Source organism: Arachis ipaensis, chromosome B03 (assembly GCF_000816755.2).
Source record: "Arachis ipaensis cultivar K30076 chromosome B03, Araip1.1, whole genome shotgun sequence".
Classification (NCBI taxonomy): domain Eukaryota; kingdom Viridiplantae; phylum Streptophyta; class Magnoliopsida; order Fabales; family Fabaceae; genus Arachis; species Arachis ipaensis.
The window spans coordinates 111,273,436-111,279,332 of record NC_029787.2 but is presented as its reverse complement, the minus strand read 5'-3'; positions in this window follow the sequence as shown (position 1 = coordinate 111,279,332).

Below are 5,897 nucleotides of genomic sequence, written 5' to 3'. Positions count from 1 at the left end.
CTTCTTCTACTGCTTGATCTTTACTTTTCTTGCAATTGAATTCTAAATTTGGATCTAGGAAGGCATTGAGATCTAGACTTGGTTATCTAGTCTCTTGGGTCCTGAGATCTGGAGCCATCATTTTATTTTCTCTGTTGAATGCTTTTCAAATTTATTTACGTTTCCATTCTAGATCCGGTTCAATTCAAGTCATCTTCTACTCTTTCATGTGTTGAGATTTACTGTTCTTTTGTTTAATTCTTGCAATCTCACATCCCTGACCCATTTACAATTCTAGCCATTTACATTTCTTGCATTTTAAGATTCTGCAATTTACATTTCTTGCGTTCTAAGTTTCTGCCATTTAATTTCTTGTTCTTTAAGATTCAGCACTTTTATTTTCTGTTCTCTTTAATTCCCTGCAAATTTCCCATCTCCCTTTAATTTCATGCAATTTAGTTTCTGCAATCACAAATCACTCAACTCAATACTTAATTTGCCTGACTAAATCAACCACTAAACTAAAATTGCTCAATCCTTCAATCCCTGTGGGATCGACCTCACTCATGTGAGTTATTATTACTTGATGCGACCCGGTACACTTGCCGGTGAGTTTTGTGTTGGATCGTTTTTCACACATCAATCATGTAATAAAGACACAAACATAGATAAAACATAAAGCATAAGGAACAAAAAACAGAAAATAAAGAACAAGGAAATTAAAGAACGGGTCCACCTTAGTGATGGCGGCTAGTTCTTCCTCTTGAAGATCTTATGGAGTGCTTTAGCTCCTCAATGTCTCTTCCTTGCCTTTGTTGCTCCTCTCTCATGGCTTTTTGGTCCTCTCTAATTTTATGGAGGGGGATGGAATGCTCTTGGTGCTCCACCCTTAGTTGTCCCATGTTGGAACTCAATTCTCCTAAGGAGGTATTGATTTGCTCCCAATAGTTTCATGGAGGAAAGTGCATCCCTTGAGGCATCTCAGGAATTTCATGATGAGGAATTTCCTCATGCTCTTGTTGAGGTCCATGAGTGGGCTCTCTTGTTTGCTCCATCCTTTTCTTAGTGATGGGCTTGTCCTCTTCAATGAGGGTGTCTTCCTCTATGATAATTCCAGCTGAATTGCAGAGGTGACAAATGAGATGAGAGAAGGCTAACCTTGCCAAAGTAGAGGACTTGTCCGCCACCTTGTAGAGTTCTAGGGATATGATCTCATGAACTTCTACTTCCTCTCCATTCATGATGCTATGGATCATGATAGCCCGGTCTATAGTAACTTCAGACCGGTTACTAGTAGGAATGATTGAGCGTTTGATGAATTCTAACCATCCCCTAGCCACGGGCTTAAGGTCAAGCCTTCTTAGTTGAACCGGCTTGCCTCTTGTGTCTCTCTTCCATTGAGTGCCTTCCACACAAATGTCCAAGAGGACTTGGTCCAACCTTTGATCAAAGTTGACCCTTCTGGTGAAAGAGTGAGGGTCTCTTTGCATCATTGGCAAGTTGAATGCTAACCTCACATTTTTCGGACTAAAATCCAAGTAATTCCCCCGAACCATTGTGAGCCAATTCTTTGGGTTCGGGTTCACACTTTGATCATGGTTCTTAGTGATCCATGCATTAGCATAGAACTCTTGAACCATTAAGATCCTGACTTGTTGAATGGGGTTGGTGAGAATTTCCCAACCTCTTCTTTGAACTTTGTGTCGGATCTCCGGATATTCACTCTTTTTGAGCTTGAAAGGGACCTCGAGGATCACCTTTTTCTTAGCCACAACTTCATAGAAGTGGTCTTGATGCACTTTTGAGATGAATCTCTCCATCTCCCATGACTCAGAGGTGGAAGCAATTGCCTTCCCTTTCCTCTTTCTAGAGGTTTCTCCGGCCTTAGGTGCCATTAGTGGTTATGAAAAAATAAAAAGCAGAGCTTTTTCCACACCAAACTTAAAATGTTTGCTCGTCCTCGAGCAAAAGAAGAAAGAAAGAAGGAGAAGAAGAAGAAATGGAGGAGATGGAGGGAGGTGAGTGGTTCGGCCAAGGGGGGTAGTAGTGTGTATGTTGTGTGAAAATGAAGGTAGTGAGGTGGGGTATTTATAGGATAAGGGAGAGAAGGTAGCCGTGTATGAGGGGTTGGGTTTGGGAGGAAAATGGTTTGAATTTGACCGGCGAGGTAGGTGGGGTTTGATGATGGATGGATGTGAGTGGTGAAGAGAGTGTGGGGAAGAGGGTAAGATTTGATAGGTGAAGGGTGTTTGGGGAAGAGGTAATGAGGTGATTGGTGAAGGGTATATGGAAAAGAGTGTTATGGAAAGGTGTGAAGAGGAGAGAAGAAGTGGTAGGGTAGGTGGGGATCCTGTGGGGTCCACAGATCCTGAGGTGTCAAGGAATCTGAGTCCCTGCACCATTCTAGCGTTCAAACACCCATTCTGTGCCAAATCTGGCATTTAACGCCAGCTCTGCTACCTTTCCTGGCGTTAAACGCCAGTCTGCTACCTATTTCTGGCGTTTAACGCCAGCCAGACACCCTTTTCTGGCGTTAAACGCCAGCCAGATGCCCATTTCTGGCATTTATCGCCCAGAATGCTGCCAGGCTGGGCGTTAAACGCCCATTCTGCTATCCTTACTGGCGTTTAAATGCCAGTAAGCCTGTCCTCCAGGGTGTACTATTTTTAATGCTGTTTTTCATTCTGTTTTTGATTTTTCAGTTGATTTTGTGACTTCATATGATCATCAACCTAAAGAAAACATAAAATAGCAATGGAAAACAAATATATAAATATAATTGAATGACATTGGGTTGCCTCCCAACAAGCGCTTCTTTAATGTCAATAGCTTGATAGTGAGCTCTTGGAGAGCCTCACAGAGATTCAGAGCTTAGTGTTGGCCTCCCAATACCAAACTTAGAAGTTGAGTGTGGGGGCTCTATTTGAATTTGTATTGAGAGAAGCTTTTCACGCTTCCTCTCCATGGTTACAGATGGAGATCCTTGAGTCTTAAACACAAGGTAGTCCTCATTCAATTGGAGGACTAACTCTCCTCTGTCCACATCAATCACAGCTTTTGCTGTGGCTAGGAAGGGCCTTCCAAGGATGATGGATTCATCTTCATCCTTTCCAGTGTCTAGGATTATAAAATTAGCAGGGATGTACTGGCCTTCAACCTTCACCAAGACATCCTCTACAAGTCCATAAGCCTGTTTCCTTGAATTGTCTGCCATCTCTAGTGAGATTCTTGTAGCTTGCACCTCAAAGATCCCTAGTTTTTCCATTACAGAGAGGGGCATGAGGTTTATACTTGATCCCAGGTCACACAGAGCCTTCTCAAAGATCATGGTGCCTATGGTACAAGGTATTAAGAACTTTCCAGGATCCTATTTCTTCTGAGGTAATTTCAGTTGAACCAGATCATTCAGTTCATTGATGAGCAATGGAGGTTCATCCTCCCAAGTCTCATTACCAAATAACTTGGCATTCAGTTTCATGATTGCTCCTAGATACTGAGCAACTTGCTCTTCAATAATATCTTCATCTTCTTCAGAGGAAGAATACTCATCAGAGCTTATGAATGGCAATAGTAAGTTTAGTGGAATCTCTATGGTCTCTATATGAGCCTCAGATTCCTTTGGTTACTCATTAGGGAACTCCTTAGAGGCCAGTGGACATCCATTGAGGTCTTCCTCACTAAAAATCACTGCCTCTTCCTCCTCTCCAGGTTCGGCCATGTTGGATGTTTTTATGGCCTTGCACTCTCTCTTTGGATTCTCTTCTGTATTGCTTGGGAGAGTACTAGGAGGGAGTTCAGTAACTTTCTTACTCAGCTGACCCACTTGTGCCTCTAAATTTCTAATGGAGGACCTTGCTTCAGTCATGAAACTGAGCGTGGTCTTAGATAGATCAGAGACTACAGTTGCTAAGTCAGAGTGGCTCTGCTTAGAATTCTCTATCTGTTGCTGAGAGGATGATGGAAATGATTTGTTATTGCCAAACCTATTTCTTCCACCATTGTTATTATTAAAGCCTTGATTAGGCTTCTGTTGATCCTTCCATGAAAGATTAGGATGATTCCTGCATGAAGAATTATAGGTGTTTCCATAGGATTCTCCCATGTAATTCACTTCTTCCATTCCAGGATTCTCAGGGTCATAAGCTTCTTCAGAGGAAGCTTCCTTAGTACTGCCGGATGCAGCTTGCATTCCAGACAGATTCTGAGAAATCATATTGACTTGTTGAGTCAATATTTTATTCTGAGCCAATATGGCATTCAGAGTATCAATCTCCAGAACTCCTTTCTTCTGAGTTGTCCCATTATTCACAGGATTTCTTTCAGAAGTGTATATGAATTGGTTATTTGCAACCATTTCAATGAGTTCCTAGGCTTCTTCAGGCGTCTTCTTCAGATAAAGAGATCCACCAGCAGAGTTGTCCAATGACATCTTGGACAGTTCAGACAGACCATCATAGAATATACATATGATGCTCCATTCTGAAAGCATGCCAGAGGGACACTTTCTGATCAATTGCTTGTATCTTTTCCAAGCTTCATAGAGGGATTCGCCTTCCTTTTGTCTGAAGGTCTAGACTTCCACTCTAAGCTTACTCAATTTTTGAGGTGGAAAGAACTTTGCCAAGAAGGCGTTGACCAGTTTTTCCCAAGAGTTCAGGCTTTCTTTAGGTTGTGAGTCCAACCATGTCCTAGCTTTGTCTCTAACAGCAAAAGGGAAGAGCATAAGTCTGTAGACCTCAGGATTAACCCCATGGGTCTTAACAGTGTCACAGATTTGCAAGAATTCAGCTAAAAACTGATGAGGATCTTCCAATGGAAGTCCATGATACTTGCAATTCTGCTGCATTAGAGAAACTAATTGAGACTTAAGATCAAATTTGTTTGCTCCAATTGCAGGAATTGAGATACTCCTTCCACAGAAGTCAGAAGAGGGTGCAATAAAGTCACCAAGCATCTTCCTTGCATCTCCACCATTGTTGTTAGGTTCGGCCATCTCTGCTTCCTTTTCGAAAATTTCTGTCAGGTTCTCTCCAGAGAGTTGTGCTTTAGCTTCTCTTAGCTTCCTCTTTAGAGTCCTTTCAGGTTCAAGATCAGCTTTAATAAGAATGTTCTTATCCTTGTTCCTACTCATATGAAAAAGAAGAGAACAGAAAAAGAAGAGGAATCCTCTATGTCACATTATAGAGATTCCTTTATGTGAGCAGAAGAAGAGAAGAATAGAAGAATAATGTAGAGAGAAGAGATGAAGAATTCGAACACAAAGAGAGAGAGAGAGAGGGTTCGAATTATAAGAAGAAGAGAAGAGTGTTAGTAATTAAATAAATAAATAGAAGGAGATGAGAGAGAGAGTTTTCGAAAATAATTAAAAGGAAAAGGAAAACATTTTTGTTTTTATGTTAAAATTTAGTTAGAATTCGAAAATTAAGAGAAGAAATAAAATTAAAATTAAAATTTAAAACAATTAGTAAAAAAGAGAAATTTTGAAAAAGTGGTGAGGAGTTTTCAAAAATTAGAGAGAGAAAAGTAGTTAGCTAGTTTTGAAAAAGATAAGAATTTTAAAAAATCAAATAAAAAGTTAAGTGGTTAATTGAAAAAGATTTGAAAATCAATTTTGAAAAGATAAGAAGTTAGAAAAGATTTTGAAATTAAGTTTTGAAGAAGATATGATTGAAATTTATTTTGAAAAAGATTTGAAAAGGAAATTAAAAAGATTTAATTTTGAAAATTTAAGTTGATTACTTGACTAACAAGAAACTAAAAGATATGATTCTAGAATTTAAAGATTGAACCTTTTTTAATAGGCAAGTAACAACTTGAAACTTTTTTTTGAATCTAAACATTAAATGTTAGTAATGATTTTGAAAATATGAAATAAAAATAAGAAAAAGATTTTGAAAATTAAATTTTTAAAGTTTTCG